Raw genomic sequence first — 21,547 nt, 5'->3', positions numbered from 1 at the left:
AGCAGTAGAAGTTCAAGCCCAGTGATGATGCGGGACAGCCGGACACGTGGAGGCACAATCACCAATTTCCATGGTGTGGCAACTGGTTAGGTTTTGGCGCTCCCTCCGCCCCCGCTCGGGATCGAATCCCCGTAAGGGAAATAGTATTTTGGTTTCATTTTCAAAGCAGTTCCACGAATGCCTGAATTAAAAGTATTTATGTTATTGATTAATTCGGTAAAGTCACATGAATAGAAAAAAAAGTAAACAAAATACTAATATTGTTTTAAAGTAACAAAAATAAAAAAATGAATGGAAAATCATAAAAGCAAAAAACCATACAATAAAAAAATACGAAGACAAAATTCAAAATTAATTGAAAATAATAAAAGCAAAAAATCATCGAATTTATAATTTTATTTAACTTTTTTTTCTTGGTTATTGTCTTTCATAATTTTCAATGCATATTTATCTTTAATTTATTTTTATTCTTTTTAATTGCATTTTTTTATTATTTTTTGTTTTTTATTCACGTGACTTTACCTAACGGACCAAGAATATGAATTCCTGCAGTCACGAAAGTTTTAAGTAAAAAAATAGTTAACTTTTTTATTTACGTAAAAAGTGTTCTTTGACAGGGATTCTTACCCAGGCCGCTGCGGTGAAATGGCAAATCCTAACCACTAGACTACCAATGAAGCTGTTGGAGGTGCCTCCACGTGTCCTGCTATCCTGGCACCTCCAACATCGGGGAGCTGGCTCGAGAGTTGATGGTGCATTGGAATCTGTTCACGAGATTTACGTGGAATCGTTAGACCATAAGAGATGGCGACTGCCTGGGGAACACTTCAGTCAGCAATCGAAGATCAAGCCTGGTGATGGTGCGGGACAGCAGGACACGTGGAGGTACATCTAACAACTTCCCTGGTGGTTTGGTGATTAAAATTCGAAGCTCTCAGTGCTGCGGTCTGGGTTCAGTTCCCGGTCACGGAATGAGGCTCTTGGTGTCTTTTTTATAGCAGTTAAACTTTTCCGTAAAGAAGAAAATAACTTTTTTTATTGTTTATAAAAAAAAGTGTTCTCTGCCGGGAATCGAACCCAGGCCGCGGCAGTGAGAGCGCCGAATCCTAACCACTAGACCACCAGGGAAGCTGGTTGAGATGTCTCCACATGTCCTGCTGTCCTGGCACCTCCAACACCGGAAGCTCGCTCGAGAGTTGATGGAGCAATGGAATCTGTTCACGGGATTGACTGTGGAATCGTGATACCGTAAGAGATGGCGACTGCCTGGGAAAACCTTCGGTCAGCAGTAGAAGTTCAAGCCCAGTGATAATGCGGGACAGCCGGACACGTGGAGGCACAATCACCAATTTCCATGGTGTGGCAACTGGTTAGGTTTTGGCGCTCCCTCCGCCCCCGCTCGGGATCGAATCCCCGTAAGGGAAATAGTATTTTGGTTTCATTTTCAAAGCAGTTCCACGAATGACTGAATTAAAAGTATTTATGTTATTGATTAATTCGGTAAAGTCACATGAATAGAAAAAAAAGTAAACAAAATACTAATATTGTTTTAAAGTAACAAAAATAAAAAAATGAATGGAAAATCATAAAAGCAAAAAACCATACAATAAAAAAATACGAAGACAAAATTCCAAATTAATTGAAAATAATAAAAGCAAAAAATCATCGAATTTATAATTTTATTTAACTTTTTTTTCTTGGTTATTGTCTTTCATAATTTTCAATGCATTTTTATCTTTAATTTATTTTTATTCTTTTTAATTGCATTTTTTTATTATTTTTTGTTTTTTATTCACGTGACTTTACCTAACGGACCAAGAATATGAATTCCTGCAGTCACGAAAGTTTTAAGTAAAAAAATAGTTAACTTTTTTATTTACGTAAAAAGTGTTCTTTGACAGGGATTCTTACCCAGGCCGCTGCGGTGAAATGGCAAATCCTAACCACTAGACTACCAATGAAGCTGTTGGAGGTGCCTCCACGTGTCCTGCTATCCTGGCACCTCCAACATCGGGGAGCTGGCTCGAGAGTTGATGGTGCATTTTAATCTGTTCACGAGATTTACGTGGAATCGTTAGACCATAAGAGATGGCGACTGCCTGGGGAACACTTCAGTCAGCAATCGAAGATCAAGCCTGGTGATGGTGCGGGACAGCAGGACACGTGGAGGTACATCTAACAACTTCCCTGGTGGTCTGGTGATTAAAATTCGAAGCTCTCAGTGCTGCGGTCTGGGTTCAGTTCCCGGTCATAGAATGAGGCTCTTGGTGTCTTTTTAAAGCAGTTAAACTTTTCCGTAAAGAAGAAAATAACTATATTCTTAGTTTTTTTCGGTAAAGTCACGTAGGTAAAACATCTAAATTAATGAAAATAAAATAAAATAAAAACAAAAATCACGACGTTTCGGAGGCAACACAAGTCTCCATCATCAGGTGGGACCGTCACAGCCAGATTACACAGCCAGACGGTCCCACCTGATGACGGAGACTTGTGTTGCCTCTGAAACGTCGTGATTTTTGTTTTTATTTTATTTTCATTAATTTTGATGTTTTACCTACGTGACTTTACCGAAAAAACCTAAGAATATGATTCCTTGCAGTCACGAAAGCTTCAAATCTAAAAGAAAAAAAACTTTTTTTATTATTTATTAAAAAGTGTTCCCTGACCGGGAATCGAACCCGGGCCGCGGCAGTGAGAGCGCCGAATCCTAACCACTAGACCACCAGGGAATCTGGTTGAGGTGTCTCCACATGTCCTGCTGTCCTGGCACCTCCAACACCGGGAGCTCGCTCGAGAGTTGATGGAGCACTGGAATCTGTTCACGGGATTGACTGTGCCTGGGAAAACCTTCGGTCAGCAGTAGAAGTTCAAGCCTGGTGATAATGCAGGAAAACAGGACACGTGGAGGCACAATCACCAATTTCTCTGGTGTGGCAACTGGTTAGGTTTTGGCGCTCCCTCCGCGCCCGCTCGGGATCAAATCCCCGTAAGGGAAAAAATATTTTGGTTTCATTTTCAAAGCAGTTCCACGAATGCCTGAATTAAAAGTATTTATAGTATTGATTAATTCTGTAAAGTCACGTGAATAGAAATAAAAAGTAAACAAAATACTAATGTTTTTTTAAAGTAACGAAAATACAAAAAATTAATGGAAAATCATAAAAGCAAAAAACCATACAATAAAAAAATACGAAGACAAAATTAAAAATCAATTGAAAATAATAAAAACAAAAAACCTTCGCATTTTTTATTTAATTTAATTATTTTTATTGTTGTTTTTTTTCTTTCATTATTTTCAATGCATTTTTATCTTTATTTTATTTTTATTCTTTTTAATTGCATTTTTATTATTTTTTGTTTTTTTATTTACGTGACTTTACCTAACGAACCAAGAATATGAATTCCTGCAGTCACGAAAGTTTTAAGTAATAAAATATTTAACTTTTTTATTTACGTAAAAAGTGTTCTTTGACAGGGATTCTTACCCAGGCCGCTGCGGTGAAATGGCAAATCCTAACCACTAGACTACCAGTGAAGCTGTTGGAGGTGCCTCCACGTGTCCTGCTATCCTGGCACCTCCAACACCGGGAGCTCGCTCGAGAGTTGATGGTGCATTGGAATCTGTTCACGAGATTTACGTGGAATCGTGAGACCATAAGAGATGGCGACTGCCTGGGGAACACTTCAGTCAGCAATCGAAGATCAAACCTGGTGATGATGCGGGACAGCAGGACACGTGGAGGTACATCTAACAACTTCCCTGGTGGTCTGGAGATTAAAATTCGAAGCTCTCAGTGCTGCGGTCTGGGTTCAGTTCCCGGTCACGGAATGAGGCTCTTGGTGTCTTTTTAAAGCAGTTAAACTTTTCCGTAAAGAAGAAAATAACTTTTTTTATTATTCATAAAAAAAAGTGTTCCTTGACCGGGAATCGAACCCGGGTCCGCGGCGGTGAGAGCGCCGAATCCTAACCACTAGACCACCAGGAAATCTGGTTGAAGTGTCTCCACATGTCCTGCTGTCCTGGCACCTCCAACACCGGGAGCTCGCTCGAGAGTTGATGGAGCAATGGAATCTGTTCACGGGATTGACTGTGGAATCGTGATACCGTAAGAGATGGCGACTGCCTGGGAAAACCTTCGGTCAGCAGTAGAAGTTCAAGCCTGGTGATAATGCGGGACAGCAGGACACGTGGAGGGACAATCACCAATTTCCCTGGTGTGGCAACTGGTTAGGTTTTGGCGCTCCCTCCGCCCCCGCTTGGGATCGAATCCCCGTCAGGGAAATAGTATTTTTCGATTAAAAGCTTTCGTGACTGCAGGGATTCATCTTCTTGGTTTTTTCGGTAAAGTCACGTAGAAGGGAAGTAATAAAATAATAAAAATAAAACATAATAAAATGAAACAATTCTCACGACGTTTCGGCCACAACGCAAGCAGCCGTCCTCAGGTGAAGAATGAGACACTCAAGCTAGGAACTTACATATAAGCTGGGTTGGGGGTGGTAGAAGAGCCCTTAACAAAAAGAATGTGCATATCAAGATGAGTTTAGCATATACATGGGAAATGCGCAGGGGGCGGGGGGGCTTCAAAGTCATACCATGTCCACGCACTATGCAGGATCAAGAGCACCAAGGGGGGGTGCAGGGATTAGTATTAACAAAGGAAAGGAATGCCAATGATATGTAGCTGCAGTAACTAAACAACACCGTAGAAAACTAAGGTATAAACTACATACAAAGACTAAAATATAAACTGCATAGCACCATCAGTATACCTACTATACTCTACAATAAGCTGAGTTACTAATAGCAAGTAATACATCACAATTCTACGTCGTAAAAGTTATATAATATGCTTCCCTGTAAGAGAATAAAGTTTAGAGGGAAGCATATTATATAACTTTTACGACGTAGAATTGTAATGTATTACTTGCTGTTAGTAACTCAGCTTATTGTAGAGTATAGTAGGTATACTGATGGTGCTATGCAGTTTATATTTTAGTCTTTGTATGTAGTTTATACCTTAGTTTTCTACGGTGTTGTTTAGTTACTGCAGCTATATATCATTGGCATTCCTTTCCTTTGTTAATGCTAATCCCTGCACCCCCCCTTGGTGCTCTTGATCCTGCATAGTGCGTGGACATGGTATGACTTTGAAGCCCCCCCGCCCCCTGCGCATTTCCCATGTATATGCTAAACTCATCTTGATATGCACATTCTTTTTGTTAAGGCGCTCTTCTACCACCCCCAACCCAGCTTATATGTAAGTTCCTAGCTTGAGTGTCTCATTCTTCACCTGAGGACGGCTGCTTGCGTTGTGGCCGAAACGTCGTGAGAATTGTTTCATTTTATTATGTTTTATTTTTATTATTTTATTACTTCCCTTCTACGTGACTTTACCGAAAAAACCAAGAAGAGGAAATAGTATTTTGGTTTCATTTTCAAAACAGTTCCACGAATACCTGAATTAAAAGTATTTATAGTATTGATTAATTCGGTAAAGTCATGTAAATAGAAATAAAAAGTAAACAAAATACTAATATATTTTTTTTAAGTAACAAAAATAAAAAAATGAATGGAAAATCATAAAAGCAAAAAACCTTCGCATTTTTAATTTTATTTAACTCTTTTTATTATTGTTTTTTTTCTTTCATAATTTTCAATGCATTTTTATCTTTATTTTATTTTTATTCTTTTTAATTGCATTTTCATTATTTTTTGTTTTTTTATTTACGTGACTTTACCTAACGAACCAAGAATGTGAATTCCTGCAGTCACGAAAGTTTTAAGTAAAAAAATAGTTAACTTTTTTATTTACGTAAAAAGTGTTCTTTGACAGGGATTCTTACCCAGGCCGCTGCGGTGAAATGGCAAATCCTAACCACTAGACTACCAGTGAAGCTGTTGGAGGTGCCTCCACGTGTCCTGCTATCCTGGCACCTCCAACACCGGGAGCTCGCTCGAGAGTTGATGGTGCATTGGAATCTGTTCACGAGATTTACGTGGAATCGTGAGACCATAAGAGATGGCGACTGCCTGGGGAACACTTCAGTCAGCAATCGAAGATCAAGCCTGGTGATGATGCGGGACAGCAGGACACGTGGAGGTACATCTTACAACTTCCCTGGTGGTCTGGTGATTAAAATTCGAAGCTCTCAGTGCTGCGGTCTGGGTTCAGTTCCCGGTCATAGAATGAGGCTCTTGGTGTCTTTTTAAAGCAGTTAAACTTTTCCGTAAAGAAGAAAATAACTATATTCTTAGGTTTTTTCGGTAAAGTCACGTAGGTAAAACATCAAAATTAATGAAAATAAAATAAAATAAAAACAAAAATCACGACGTTTCGGAGGCAACACAAGTCTCCGTCATCAGGTGGGACCGTCACAGCCAGATTACACAGCCAGACGGTCCCACCTGATGACGGAGACTTGTGTTGCCTCTGAAACGTCGTGATTTTTGTTTTTATTTTATTTTCATTAATTTTGATGTTTTACCTACGTGACTTTACCGAAAAAACCTAAGAATATGATTCCTTGCAGTCACGAAAGCTTCAAATCTAAAAGAAAATAACTTTTTTTTATTATTTATTAAAAAGTGTTCCCTGACCGGGAATCGAACCCGGCCGCAGCGGTGAGAGCGCCGAATCCTAACCACTAGACCACCAGGGAATCTGGTTGAGGTGTCTCCACATGTCCTGCTGTCCTGGCACCTCCAACACCGGGAGCTCGCTCGAGAGTTGATGGAGCACTGGAATCTGTTCACGGGTTTGAGTGTGCCTGGGAAAACCTTCGGTCAGCAGTAGAAGTTCAAGCCTGGTGATAATGCAGGAAAACAGGACACGTGGAGGCACAATCACCAATTTCTCTGGTGTGGCAACTGGTTAGGTTTTGGCGCTCCCTCCGCGCCCGCTCGGGATCAAATCCCCGTAAGGGAAAAAATATTTTGGTTTCATTTTCAAAGCAGTTCCACGAATGCCTGAATTAAAAGTATTTATAGTATTGATTAATTCTGTATAGTCACGTGAATAGAAATAAAAAGTAAACAAAATACTAATGTTTTTTTAAAGTAACGAAAATACAAAAAATTAATGGAAAATCATAAAAGCAAAAAACCATACAATAAAAAAATACGAAGACAAAATTAAAAATCAATTGAAAATAATAAAACAAAAAACCTTCGCATTTTTTATTTAATTTAATTATTTTTTTGTTGTTTTTTTTCTTTCATTATTTTCAATGCATTTTTATCTTTATTTTATTTTTATTCTTTTTAATTGCATTTTATTATTTTTTGTTTTTTTATTTACGTGACTTTACCTAACGAACCAAGAATATGAATTCCTGCAGTCACGAAAGTTTTAAGTAATAAAATATTTAACTTTTTTATTTACGTAAAAAGTGTTCTTTGACAGGGATTCTTACCCAGGCCGCTGCGGTGAAATGGCAAATCCTAACCACTAGACTACCAGTGAAGCTGTTGGAGGTGCCTCCACGTGTCCTGCTATCCTGGCACCTCCAACACCGGGAGCTCGCTCGAGAGTTGATGGTGCATTGGAATCTGTTCACGAGATTTACGTGGAATCGTGAGACCATAAGAGATGGCGACTGCCTGGGGAACACTTCAGTCAGCAATCGAAGATCAAACCTGGTGATGATGCGGGACAGCAGGACACGTGGAGGTACATCTAACAACTTCCCTGGTGGTCTGGAGATTAAAATTCGAAGCTCTCAGTGCTGCGGTCTGGGTTCAGTTCCCGGTCACGGAATGAGGCTCTTGGTGTCTTTTTAAAGCAGTTAAACTTTTCCGTAAAGAAGAAAATAACTTTTTTTATTATTTATAAAAAAGTGTTCCTTGACCGGGAATCAAACCCGGGTCCGCGGCGGTGAGAGCGCCGAATCCTAACCACTAGACCACCAGGAAATCTGGTTGAAGTGTCTCCACATGTCCTGCTGTCCTGGCACCTCCAACACCGGGAGCTCGCTCGAGAGTTGATGGAGCAATGGAATCTGTTCACGGGATTGACTGTGGAATCGTGATACCGTAAGAGATGGCGACTGCCTGGGAAAACCTTCGGTCAGCAGTAGAAGTTCAAGCCTGGTGATAATGCGGGACAGCAGGACACGTGGAGGGACAATCACCAATTTCCCTGGTGTGGCAACTGGTTAGGTTTTGGCGCTCCCTCCGCCCCCGCTTGGGATCGAATCCCCGTCAGGGAAATAGTATTTTTCGATTTAAAGCTTTCGTGACTGCAGGGATTCATCTTCTTGGTTTTTTCGGTAAAGTCACGTAGAAGGGAAGTAATAAAATAATAAAAATAAAACATAATAAAATGAAACAATTCTCACGACGTTTCGGCCACAACGCAAGCAGCCGTCCTCAGGTGAAGAATGAGACACTCATGCTAGGAACTTACATATAAGCTGGGTTGGGGGTGGTAGAAGAGCCCTTAACAAAAAGAATGTGCATATCAAGATGAGTTTAGCATATACATGGGAAATGCGCAGGTGGCGGGGGGGCTTCAAAGTCATACCATGTCCACGCACTATGCAGGATCAAGAGCACCAAGGGGGGGTGCAGGGATTAGCATTAACAAAGGAAAGGAATGCCAATGATATGTAGCTGCAGTAACTAAACAACACCGTAGAAAACTAAGGTATAAACTACATACAAAGACTAAAATATAAACTGCATAGCACCATCAGTATACCTACTATACTCTACAATAAGCTGAGTTACTAACAGCAAGTAATACATTACAATTCTACGTCGTAAAAGTTATATAATATGCTTCCCTGTAAGAGAATAAAGTTTAGAGGGAAGCATATTATATAACTTTTACGACGTAGAATTGTAATGTATTACTTGCTGTTAGTAACTCAGCTTATTGTAGAGTATAGTAGGTATACTGATGGTGCTATGCAGTTTATATTTTAGTCTTTGTATGTAGTTTATACCTTAGTTTTCTACGGTGTTGTTTAGTTACTGCAGCTATATATCATTGGCATTCCTTTCCTTTGTTAATGCTAATCCCTGCACCCCCCCTTGGTGCTCTTGATCCTGCATAGTGCGTGGACATGGTATGACTTTGAAGCCCCCCCGCCCCCTGCGCATTTCCCATGTATATGCTAAACTCATCTTGATATGCACATTCTTTTTGTTAAGGCGCTCTTCTACCACCCCCAACCCAGCTTATATGTAAGTTCCTAGCTTGAGTGTCTCATTCTTCACCTGAGGACGGCTGCTTGCGTTGTGGCCGAAACGTCGTGAGAATTGTTTCATTTTATTATGTTTTATTTTTATTATTTTATTACTTCCCTTCTACGTGACTTTACCGAAAAAACCAAGAAGAGGAAATAGTATTTTGGTTTCATTTTCAAAACAGTTCCACGAATACCTGAATTAAAAGTATTTATAGTATTGATTAATTCGGTAAAGTCATGTAAATAGAAATAAAAAGTAAACAAAATACTAATATTTTTTTTTAAGTAACAAAAATAAAAAAATGAATGGAAAATCATAAAAGCAAAAAACCTTCGCATTTTTAATTTTATTTAACTCTTTTTATTATTGGTTTTTTTCTTTCATAATTTTCAATGCATTTTTATCTTTATTTTATTTTTATTCTTTTTAATTGCATTTTTATTATTTTTTTTATTTACGTGACTTTACCTAACGAACCAAGAATGTGAATTCCTGCAGTCACGAAAGTTTTAAGTAAAAAAATAGTTAACTTTTTTATTTACGTAAAAAGTGTTCTTTGACAGGGATTCTTACCCAGGCGCTGAGGTGAAATGGCAAATCCTAACCACTAGACTACCAGTGAAGCTGTTGGAGGTGCCTCCACGTGTCCTGCTATCCTGGCACCTCCAACACCGGGAGCTCGCTCGAGAGTTGATGGTGCATTGGAATCTGTTCACGAGATTTACGTGGAATCGTGAGACCATAAGAGATGGCGACTGCCTGGGGAACACTTCAGTCAGCAATCGAAGATCAAGCCTGGTGATGATGCGGGACAGCAGGACACGTGGAGGTACATCTTACAACTTCCCTGGTGGTCTGGTGATTAAAATTCGAAGCTCTCAGTGCTGCGGTCTGGGTTCAGTTCGCGGTCACGGAATGAGGCTCTTGGTGTCTTTTTAAAGCAGTTAAACTTTTCCGTAAAGAAGAAAATAACTATATTCTTAGGTTTTTTCGGTAAAGTCACGTAGGTAAAACATCTAAATTAATGAAAATAAAATAAAATAAAAACAAAAATCACGACGTTTCGGAGGCAACACAAGTCTCCGTCATCAGGTGGGACCGTCACAGCCAGATTACACAGCCAGACGGTCCCACCTGATGACGGAGACTTGTGTTGCCTCTGAAACGTCGTGATTTTTGTTTTTATTTTATTTTATTTTCATTAATTTTGATGTTTTACCTACGTGACTTTACCGAAAAAACCTAAGAATATGATTCCTTGCAGTCAATAAAGCTTCAAATCTAAAAGAAAATAACTTTTTTTATTATTTATTAAAAGTGTTCCCTGACCGGGAATCGAACCCGGGCCGCGGCGGTGAGAGCGCCGAATCCTAACCACTAGACCACCAGGGAATCTGGTTGAGGTGCCTCCACATGTCCTGCTGTCCTGGCACCTCCAACACCGGGAGCTCGCTCGAGAGTTTATGGAGCAATGGAATCTGTTCACGGGATTGACTGTGCCTGGGAAAACCTTCGGTCAGCAGTAGAAGTTCAAGCCTGGTGATAATGCAGGAAAACAGGACACGTGGAGGCACAATCACCAATTTCTCTGGTGTGGCAACTGGTTAGGTTTTAGCGCTCCCTCCGCGCCCGCTCGGGATCAAATCCCCGTAAGGGAAATAATATTTTGGTTTCATTTTCAAAGCAGTTCCACGAATGCCTGAATTAAAAGTATTTATAGTATTGATTAATTCTGTAAAGTCTCGTAAATAGAAATATAAAGTAAACAAAATACTAATGTTTTTTTAAAGTAACGAAAATACAAAAAATTAATGGAAAATCATAAAAGCAAAAAACATACAATAAAAAAATACGAAGACAAAATAAAAAATCAATTGAAAATAATAAAAACAAAAAACCTTCGCATTTTTTATTTAATTTAATTATTTTTATTGTTGTTTTTTTTCTTTCATTATTTTCAATGCATTTTTATCTTTTTTTTATTTTTATTCTTTTTAATTGCATTTTCATTATTTTTTGTTTTTTTATTTACGTGACTTTACCTAACGAACCAAGAATATGAATTCCTGCAGTCACGAAAGTTTTAAGTAATAAAATAGTTAACTTATTTATTTACGTAAAAGTGTTCTTTGACAGGGATTCTTACCCAGGCCGCTGCGGTGAAATGGCAAATCCTAACCACTAGACTACCAGTGAAGCTGTTGGAGGTGCCTCCACGTGTCCTGCTATCCTGGCACCTCCAACACCGGGAGCTCGCTCGAGAGTTGATGGTGCATTGGAATCTGTTCACGAGATTTACGTGGAATCGTGATACCATAAGAGATGGCGACTGCCTGGGGAACACTTCAGTCAGCAATCGAAGATCAAACCTGGTGATGATGCGGGACAGCAGGACACGTGGAGGTACATCTAACAACTTCCCTGGTGGTCTGGTGATTAAAATTCGAAGCTCTCAGTGCTGCGGTCTGGGTTCAGTTCCCGGTCACGGAATGAGGTTCTTGGTGTCTTTTTAAAGCAGTTAAACTTTTCCGTAAAGAAGAAAATAACTTTTTTTATTATTTATAAAAAAAGTGTTCCCTGACCGGGAATCTAACCCGGGCCGCTGTGGTGAGAGCGCCGAATCCTAACCACTAGACCACCAGGAAATCTGGTTGAGGTGTCTCCACATGTCCTGCTGTCCTGGCACCTCCAACACCGGGAGCTCGCTCGAGAGTTGATGGAGCAATGGAATCTGTTCACGGGATTGACTGTGGAATCGTGATACCGTAAGAGATGGCGACTGCCTGGGAAAACCTTCGGTCAGCAGTAGAAGTTCCAGCCTGGTGATAATGCGGGACAGCAGGACACGTGGAGGCACAATCACCAATTTCCATGGTGTGGCAACTGGTTAGGTTTTGGCGCTCCCTCCGCCCCCGCTCGGGATCGAATCCCCGTAAGGGAAATAGTATTTTGGTTTCATTTTCAAAGCAGTTCCACGAATGCCTGAATTAAAAGTATTTATGTTATTGATTAATTCGGTAAAGTCACATGAATAGAAAAAAAAGTAAACAAAATACTAATATTGTTTTAAAGTAACAAAAATAAAAAAATAAATGGAAAATCATAAAAGCAAAAAACCATACAATAAAAAAATACGAAGACAAAATTCAAAATTAATTGAAAATAATAAAAGCAAAAATCATCGAATTTATAATTTTATTTAACTTTTTTTTCTTGGTTATTGTCTTTCATAATTTTCAATGCATTTTTATCTTTAATTTATTTTTATTCTTTTTAATTGCATTTTTTTATTTTTTTTTGTTTTTTATTCACGTGACTTTACCTAACGGACCAAGAATATGAATTCCTGCAGTCACGAAAGTTTTAAGTAAAAAAATAGTTAACTTTTTTATTTACGTAAAAAGTGTTCTTTGACAGGGATTCTTACCCAGGCCGCTGCGGTGAAATGGCAAATCCTAACCACTAGACTACCAATGAAGCTGTTGGAGGTGCCTCCACGTGTCCTGCTATCCTGGCACCTCCAACATCGGGGAGCTGGCTCGAGAGTTGATGGTGCATTGGAATCTGTTCACGAGATTTACGTGGAATCGTGAGACCATAAGAGATGGCGACTGCCTGGGGAACACTTCAGTCAGCAATCGAATATCAAGCCTGGTGATGATGCGGGACAGCAGGACACGTGGAGAAACATCTAACAACTTCCATGGTGGTCTTGTGATTAAAATTCGATGCTCTCAGTGCTGCGGTCTGGGTTCAGTTCTCGGTCACGGAATGAGGCTCTTGGTGTCTTTTTTATAGCAGTTAAACTTTTCCGTAAAGAAGAAAATAACTTTTTTTATTGTTTATAAAAAAAAGTGTTCTCTGACGGGAAGCGAACCCAGGCCGCGGCAGTGAGAGCGCCGAATCCTAACCACTAGACCACCAGGGAAGCTGGTTGAGATGTCTCCACATGTCCTGCTGTCCTGGCACCTCCAACACCGGAAGCTCGCTCGAGAGTTGATGGAGCAATGGAATCTGTTCACGGGATTGACTGTGGAATCGTGATACCGTAAGAGATGGCGACTGCCTGGGAAAACCTTCGGTCAGCAGTAGAAGTTCAAGCCCAGTGATAATGCGGGACAGCCGGACACGTGGAGACACAATCACCAATTTCCATGGTGTGGCAACTGGTTAGGTTTTGGCGCTCCCTCCGCCCCCGCTCGGGATCGAATCCCCGTAAGGGAAATAGTATTTTGGTTTCATTTTCAAAGCAGTTCCACGAATGCCTGAATTAAAAGTATTTATGTTATTGATTAATTCGGTAAAGTCACATGAATAGAAAAAAAAGTAAACAAAATACTAATATTGTTTTAAAGTAACAAAAATAAAAAAATGAATGGAAAATCATAAAAGCAAAAAACCATACAATAAAAAAATACGAAGACAAAATTCAAAATTAATTGAAAATAATAAAAGCAAAAATCATCGAATTTATAATTTTATTTAACTTTTTTTTCTTGGTTATTGTCTTTCATAATTTTCAATGCATTTTTATCTTTAATTTATTTTTATTCTTTTTAATTGCATTTTTTTTTTTATTATTTTTTGTTTTTTATTCACGTGACTTTACCTAACGGACCAAGAATATGAATTCCTGCAGTCACGAAAGTTTTAAGTGAAAAAATAGTTAACTTTTTTATTTACGTAAAAAGTGTTCTTTGACAGGGATTCTTACCCAGGCCGCTGCGGTGAAATGGCAAATCCTAACCACTAGACTGCCAATGAAGCTGTTGGAGGTGCCTCCACGTGTCCTGCTATCCTGGCACCTCAAACATCGGGAGCTGGCTCGAGAGTTGATGGTGCATTGGAATCTGTTCACGAGATTTACGTGGAATCGTGAGACCATAAGAGATGGCGACTGCCTGGGGAACACTTCAGTCAGCAATCGATGATCAAGCCTGGTGATGTTACCGGACAGCAGGACGCGTGGAGGACATCTAACAACTTCCCTGGTGGTCTGGTGATTACAATTCGAAGCTCTCAGTGCTGCGGTCTGGGTTCAGTTCCCGGTCACCGAATGAGGCTCTTTGTGTCTTTTTTAAAGCAGTTAAACTTTTCCGTAAAGAAGAAAATAACTTTTCTTATTGTTTATAAAAAAAATGGTTCCCTGACCAGGAATCGAACCCGGGCCGCGGCGATGAGAGCACCGAATCCTAACCACTAGACCACCAGGTAAGCTGGTTGAGGTGTCTCCACATGTCCTGCTGTCCTGGCACCTCCAACACCGGGAGCTCGCTCGAGAGTTGATGGAGCAATGGAATCTGTTCACGGGATTGACTGTGGAATCGTGATACCGTTAGAGATGGCGACTGCCTGGGAAAACCTTCGGTCAGCAGTAGAAGTTCAAGCCTGGTGATAATGCGGGAAAACATGACACGTGGAGGCACAATCACCAATTTCCCTGGTGTGGCAACTGGTTAGGTTTTGCCGCTCCCTCCGCCCCCGCTTGGGATCGAATCCCCGTAAAGGAAATAGTATTTTGGTATCATTTTCAAAGCAGTTCCACGAATGCCTCAATTAAAAGTATTTATATTATTGATTAATTCGGTAAAGTCACATGAATAGAAAAAAAAGTAAACAAAATACAAATATTGTTTTTAAGAAATAAAAATAAAAAAATGAATGGAAAATAATAAAAGCAAAAAACCATACAATAAAAAATACGAAGACAAAATTTAAAATGAATTGAAAATAATAAAATCAAAAAACTTCGAATTTATAATTTTATTTAACTTTTTTTTGTTGGTTATTTTCTTTCATAATTTTCAATGCATTTTTATCTTTATTTTATTTTTATTCTTTTTAATTGCATTTTTTATTATTTTTTGTTTTTTATTTACGTGACTTTACCTAACGGACCAAGAATATGAATTCCTGCAGTCACGAAAGTTTTAAGCAAAAAAATAGTTAACTTTTATATTTACGTAAAAAGTGTTCTTTCACAGGGATTCTTACCCAGGCCGCTGCGGTGAAATGGCAAATCCTAACCACTAGACTACCAATGAAGCTGTTGGAGGTGCCTCCACGTGTCCTGCTATCCTGGCACCTCCAACATCGGGAGCTGGCTCGAGAGTTGATGGTGCATTGGAATCTGTTCACGAGATTTACGTGGAATCGTGAGACCATAAGAGATGGCGACTGCCTGGGGAACACTTCAGTCAGCAATCGATGATCTAGCCTGGTGATGTTACCGGACAGCAGGACACGTGGAGGACATCTAACAACTTCCCTGGTGGTCTGGTGATTAAAATTCTAAGCTCTCAGTGCTGCGGTCTGGGTTCAGTTCCCGGTCACCGAATGAGGCTCTTTGTGTCTTTTTTAAAGCAGTTAAACTTTTCCGTAAAGAAGAAAATAACTTTTTTTATTGTTTATAAAAAAGTGTTCCCTGACCGGGAATCGAACCCGGGCCGCGGCGGTGAGAGCGCCGAATCCTAACCACTAGACCACCAGGAAATCTGGTTGAGGTGTCTCCACATGTCCTGCTGTCCTGGCACCTCCAACACCGGGAGCTCGCTCCAGAGTTGATGGAGCAATGGAATCTGTTCACGGGATTGACTGTGGAATCGTGATACCGTAAGAGATGGCGACTGCCTGGGAAAACCTTCGGTCAGCAGTAGAAGTTCAAGCCTGGTGATAATGCGGGACAGCAGGACACGTGGAGGGACAATCACCAATTTCCCTGGTGTGGCAACTGGTTAGGTTTTGGCGCTCCCTCCGCCCCCGCTTGGGATCGAATCCCCATAAGGGAAATAGTATTTTGGTTTCATTTTCAAAACAGTTCCACGAATACCTGAATTAAAAGTATTTATAGTATTGATTAATTCGGTAAAGTCATGTAAATAGAAATAAAAAGTAAACAAAATACTAATTTTTGTTTTAAGTAACAAAAATTAAAAAATGAATGGAAAATCATAAAAGCAAAAAACCTTCGCATTTTTTATTTTATATAACTCTTTTAATTGTTGTTTTTTTTCTTTCATAATTTTCAATGCATTTTTATCTTTATTTTATTTTTATTCTTTTTAATTGCATTTTTTTTTATTTTTTGTTTTTAATTTACGTGACTTTACCTAACGGACCAAGAATATGAATTCCTGCAGTCACGAAAGTTTTAAGCAAAAAAATAGTTAACTTTTTTTATTTACGTAAAAAGTGTTCTTTGACAGGGATTCTTACCCAGGCCGCTGCGGTGAAATGGCAAATCCTAACCACTAGACTACCAATGAAGCTGTTGGAGGTGCCTCCACGTGTCCTGCTATCCTGGCACCTCCAACATCGGGAGCTGGTTCGAAAGTTGATGGTGCATTGGAATCTGTGCACGTGATTTACGTGGAATCGTGAGACCATAAGAGATGGCGACTGCCTGGGGAACACTTCAGTCAGCAATCGAAGATCAAGCCTGGTGATGGTGCGGGACAGCAGGACACGTGGAGGTACATCTAACAACTTCCCTGGTGGTCTGGTGATTAAAATTCGAAGCTCTCAGTGCTGCGGTCTGGGTTCAGTTCCCGGTCACGGAATGAGGCTCTTGGTGTCTTTTTTTAAAGCAGTTAAACTTTTCGTAAAGAAGAAAATAACTTTTTTCATTGTTTACAAAAATAGTATTCCCTGACAGGGAATCGAACCGGGGCCGCGGCAGTGAAAGCACCTAATCCTAACCACTAGACCAACTGGGAAACTGGTTGACGTGTCTCCACATGTCCTGCTGTCCTGGCACCTCCAACACCGGGAGCTCGCTCGAGAGTTGATGGAGCAATGGAATCTGTTCACGGGATTGACTGTGGAATCGTGATACCGTAAGAGATGGCGACTGCCTGGGAAAACCTTCGGTCAGCAGTAGAAGTTCAAGCCCAGTGATAATGCGGGACAGCAGGACACGTGGAGGCACAATCACCAATTTACCTGGTGTGGCAACTGGTTAGGTTTTGGCGCTCCCTCCGCCCCCGCTCGGGATCGAATCCCCGTAAGGGAAATAGTATTTTGGATTCATTTTCAAAGCAGTTCCACGAATGCCTGAATTAAAAGTATTTATATTATTGATTAATTCGGTAAAGTCACGTAAATAGAAATAAAAAGCAAACAAAATACAAAAGACAATAATTTTTCAAAGTAACAAAAATAAAAAATGAATGGAAAATCATAAAAGCAAAAAACCAAACAATAAAAAAATACGAAGACAAAATTAAAAATCAATTGAAAATAATGAAAGCAAAAAACCTTCGCATTTTTATTTTTATTTAACTCTTTTTATTGTTGGTTTTTTTCTTTCATAATTTTCAATGCATTTTTTCTTTATTTCATTTTTATTCTTTTTACTGGCATTTTTTATTATTTTTTGTTTTTATTTACGTGACTTTACCTAACGAACCAAGAATATGAATTCCTGCAGTCACGAAAGTTTTAAGTAAAAAAATAGTTAACTTTTTTATTTACGTAAAAAGTGTTCTTTGACAGGGACTCTCACCCAGGCCGCTGCGGTGAAATGGCAAATCCTAACCACTAGACTACCAGTGAAGCTGTTGGAGGTGCCTCCACGTGTCCTGCTATCCTGGCACCTCCAACATCGGGAGCTGGCTCGAGAGTTGATGGTGCATTGGAATCTGTTCACGAGATTTACGTGGAATCGTGAGACCATAAGAGATGGCGACTGCCTGGGGAACACTTCAGTCAGCAATCGATGATCAAGCCTGGTGATGTTACCGGACAGCAGGACACGTGGAGGACATCTAACAACTTCCCTGGTGGTCTGGTGATTAAAATTCGAAGCTCTCAGTGCTGCGGTCTGGGTTCAGTTCCCGGTCACCGAATGAGGCTCTTTGTGTCTTTTTTAAAGCAGTTAAACTTTTCCGTAAAGAAGAAAATAACTTTTTTTTATTGTTTATAAAAAAGTGTTCCCTGACCGGGAATCGAACCCGGGCCGCGGCGGTGAGAGCGCCGAATCCTAACCACTAGACCACCAGGAAATCGGGTTGAGGTGTCTCCACATGTCCTGCTGTCCTGGCACCTCCAACACCGGGAGCTCGCTCGAGAGTTGATGGAGCAATGGAATCTGTTCACGGGATTGACTGTGGAATCGTGATACCGTAAGAGATGGCGACTGCCTGGGAAAACCTTCGGTCAGCAGTAGAAGTTCAAGCCTGGTGATAATGCGGGACAGCAGGACACGTGGAGGGACAATCACCAATTTTCCTGGTGTGGCAACTGGTTAGTTTTTGGCGCTCCCTCCGCCCCCGCTTGGGATCGAATCCCCATAAGGGAAATAGTATTTTGGTTTCATTTTCAAAACAGTTCCACGAATACTTGAATTAAAAGTATTTATAGTATTGATTAATTCGGTAAAGTCATGTAAATAGAAATAAAAAGTAAACAAAATACTAATTTTTTTTTAAGTAACAAAAATAAAAAAATGAATGGAAAATCATAAAAGCAAAAAACCTTCGCATTTTTTATTTTATTTAACTCTTTTAATTGTTGTTTTTTTTCTTTCATAATTTTCTATGCATTTTTATCTTTATTTTATTTTTATTCTTTTTAATTGCATTTTTTTTTATTATTTTTTGTTTTTAATTTACGTGACTTTACCTAACGGACCAAGAATATGAATTCCTGCAGTCACGAAAGTTTTAAGCAAAAAAATAGTTAACTTTTTTTATTTACGTAAAAATTGTTCTTTGACAGGGATTCTTACCCAGGCCGCTGCGGTGAAATGGCAAATCCTAACCACTAGACTACCAATGAAGCTGTTGGAGGTGCCTCCACGTGCCCTGCTATCCTGGCACCTCCAACATCGGGAGCTGGCTCGAAAGTTGATGGTGCATTGGAATCTGTGCACGAGATTTACGTGGAATCGTGAGACCATAAGAGATGGCGACTGCCTGGGGAACACTTCAGTCAGCAATCGAAGATCAAGCCTGGTGATGTTACCGGACAGCAGGACACGTGGAGGTACATCTAACAACTTCCCTGATGGTCTGGCGATTAAAATTCGAAGCTCTCAGTGCTGCGGTCTGGGTTCAGTTCCCGGTCACGGAATGAGGCTCTTGGTGTCTTTTTTAAAGCAGTTAAACTTTTCGTAAAGAAGAAAATAACTTTTTTCATTGTTTACAAAAATAGCATTCCCTGACCAGGAATCGAACCCGGGCCGCAGCGGTGAAAGCACCTAATCCTAACCACTAGACCAACCGGGAAGCTGGTTGACGTGTCTCCACATGTCCTGCTGTCCTGGCACCTCCATCACCGGGAGCTCGCTCGAGAGTTGATGGAGCAATGGAATCTGTTCACGGGATTGACTGTGGAATCGTGATACCGTAAGAGATGGCGACTGCCTGGGAAAACCTTCGGTCAGCAGTAGAAGTTCAAGCCCAGTGATAATGCGGGACAGCAGGACACGTGGAGGCACAATCACCAATTTCCCTGGTGTGGCAACTGGTTAGGTTTTGGCGCTCCCTCTGCCCCCGCTTGGGATCGAATCCCCGTAAGGGAAATAGTATTTTGGATTCATTTTCAAAGCAGTTCCACGAATGCCTGAATTAAAAGTATTTATATTATTGATTTATTCGGTAAAGTCATGTAAATATAAATAAAAAGTAAACAAAATACTAATTTTTTTTAAGTAACAAAAATAAAAAAATGAATGGAAAATCATAAAAGCATAAAACCTTTGCATTTTTTATTTTATTTAACTCTTTTAATTGTTGGTTTTTTTCTTTCATAATTTTCAATGCATTTTTATCTTTATTTTATTTTTATTCTTTTTAATTGCATTTTTTTTTATTTTTTGTTTTTAATTTACGTGACTTTACCTAACGGACCAAGAATATGAATTCCTGCAGTCACGAAAGTTTTAAGCAAAAAAATAGTTAACTTTTTTTATTTACGTAAAAAGTGTTCTTTGACAGGGACTCTTACCCAGGCCGCTGCGGTGAAATGGCAAATCCTAACCACTAGACTACCAATGAAGCTGTTGGAGGTGCCTCCACGTGTCCTGTTATCCTGGCACCTCCAACATCGGGAGCTGGCTCGAGAGTTGATGGTGCATTGGAATCTGTTCACGAGATTTACGTGGAATCGTGAGACCATAAGAGATGGCGACTGCCTGGAGAACACTTCAGTCAGCAATCGAAGATCAAGCCTGGTGATGTTACCGGACAGCAGGACACGTGGAGGTACATCTAACAACTTCCCTGATGGTCTGGCGATTAAAATTCGATGCTCTCAGTGCTGCGGTCTGGGTTCAGTTCCCGGTCACGGAATAAGGCTCTTGGTGTCTTTTTTATAGCAGTTAAACTTTTCCGTAAAGAAGAAAATAACTTTTTTTATTGTTTATAAAAAAAAAAGTGTTCCCTGACGGGAATCGAACCCGGGCCGCGGCAGTCAGAGCACCGAATCCTAACCACTAGACCACCAGGGAAGGTGGTTGAGATGTCTCCACATGTCCTGCTGTCCTGGCACCTCCTACACCGGGAGCTCGCTCGAGAGTTGATGGAGCAATGGAATCTGTTCACGGGATTGACTGTGGAATCGTGATACCGTAAGAGATGGCGACTGCCTGGGAAAACCTTCGGTCAGCAGTAGAAGTTCAAGCCCAGTGATAATGCGGGACAGCAGGACACGTGGAGGCACAATCACCAATTTCCCTGGTGTGGCAAATGGTTAGGTTTTGGCGCTCCCTCCGCCCCCGCTCGGAATCGAATCCCCGTAAGGGAAATAGTATTTTGGTTTCATTTTCAAAGCAGTTCCACGAATGCCTGAATTAAAAGTATTTATATTATTGATTAATTCGATAAAGTCACGTAAATAGAAATAAAAAGCAAACACAACAAAAAGGACAATAATTTTTTCATAGCAACAATAATAAAAAATGAATGGAAAATCATAAAAGCAAAAAACCATACAATAAAAAAATACGAAGACAAAATTAAAAATCAATTGAATATGATAAAAGCAAAAAAACCTTCGCATTTTTAATTTTATTTAACTCTTTTTATTGTTGTTTTTTTTCTTTCATTATTTTCTATGCATTTTTTCTTTATATAATTTTTATTCTTTTTAATTGCATTTTTTATTTTTTTATTTTTTACGTGACTTTACCTAACGAACCAAGAATATGAATTCCTGCAGTCACGAAAGTTTTAAGTAAAAAAATAGTTAACTTTTTTATTTACGTAAAAAGTGTTCTTTGACAGGGATTCTTACCCAGGCCGCTGCGGTGGAATGGCAAATCCTAACCACTAGACTACCAGTGAAGCTGTTGGAGGTGCCTCCACGTGTCCTGCAATCCTGGCACCTCCAACACCGGGAGCTCGCTCAAGA

General features: G+C 39.9%; 8 non-coding genes across 8 annotated transcripts; all 8 read right to left on the bottom strand.

Annotated features, from left to right (window-relative positions):
* Positions 1–2,657: 2,657 nt before the first annotated feature.
* TRNAE-CUC (transfer RNA glutamic acid (anticodon CUC)) lies at positions 2,658–2,729 on the bottom strand. Its single transcript has one exon. It is a non-coding gene; the product is annotated as a tRNA-Glu (tRNA).
* A 1,184-nt stretch (positions 2,730–3,913) lies between these two features.
* Positions 3,914–3,986, bottom strand: TRNAE-CUC (transfer RNA glutamic acid (anticodon CUC)). Its single transcript has one exon. It is a non-coding gene; the product is annotated as a tRNA-Glu (tRNA).
* A 2,606-nt stretch (positions 3,987–6,592) lies between these two features.
* TRNAE-CUC (transfer RNA glutamic acid (anticodon CUC)) lies at positions 6,593–6,663 on the bottom strand. Its single transcript has one exon. It is a non-coding gene; the product is annotated as a tRNA-Glu (tRNA).
* Positions 6,664–7,842: 1,179 nt separating this feature from the next.
* TRNAE-CUC (transfer RNA glutamic acid (anticodon CUC)) lies at positions 7,843–7,915 on the bottom strand. The gene has a single exon. It is a non-coding gene; the product is annotated as a tRNA-Glu (tRNA).
* A 2,601-nt stretch (positions 7,916–10,516) lies between these two features.
* Positions 10,517–10,588, bottom strand: TRNAE-CUC (transfer RNA glutamic acid (anticodon CUC)). The gene has a single exon. It is a non-coding gene; the product is annotated as a tRNA-Glu (tRNA).
* Positions 10,589–14,338: 3,750 nt separating this feature from the next.
* Positions 14,339–14,410, bottom strand: TRNAE-CUC (transfer RNA glutamic acid (anticodon CUC)). Its single transcript has one exon. It is a non-coding gene; the product is annotated as a tRNA-Glu (tRNA).
* Positions 14,411–15,616: 1,206 nt separating this feature from the next.
* On the bottom strand, positions 15,617–15,688 carry TRNAE-CUC (transfer RNA glutamic acid (anticodon CUC)). The gene has a single exon. It is a non-coding gene; the product is annotated as a tRNA-Glu (tRNA).
* A 2,438-nt stretch (positions 15,689–18,126) lies between these two features.
* On the bottom strand, positions 18,127–18,198 carry TRNAE-CUC (transfer RNA glutamic acid (anticodon CUC)). The gene has a single exon. It is a non-coding gene; the product is annotated as a tRNA-Glu (tRNA).
* Positions 18,199–21,547: the final 3,349 nt, after the last annotated feature.

This window comes from Lampetra planeri, chromosome 14 (genome assembly GCF_965212315.1).
Source record: "Lampetra planeri chromosome 14, kcLamPlan1.2.h2, whole genome shotgun sequence".
NCBI lineage: Eukaryota > Metazoa > Chordata > Hyperoartia > Petromyzontiformes > Petromyzontidae > Lampetra > Lampetra planeri.
This window is presented reverse-complemented; position numbering and strand designations above follow the sequence as displayed.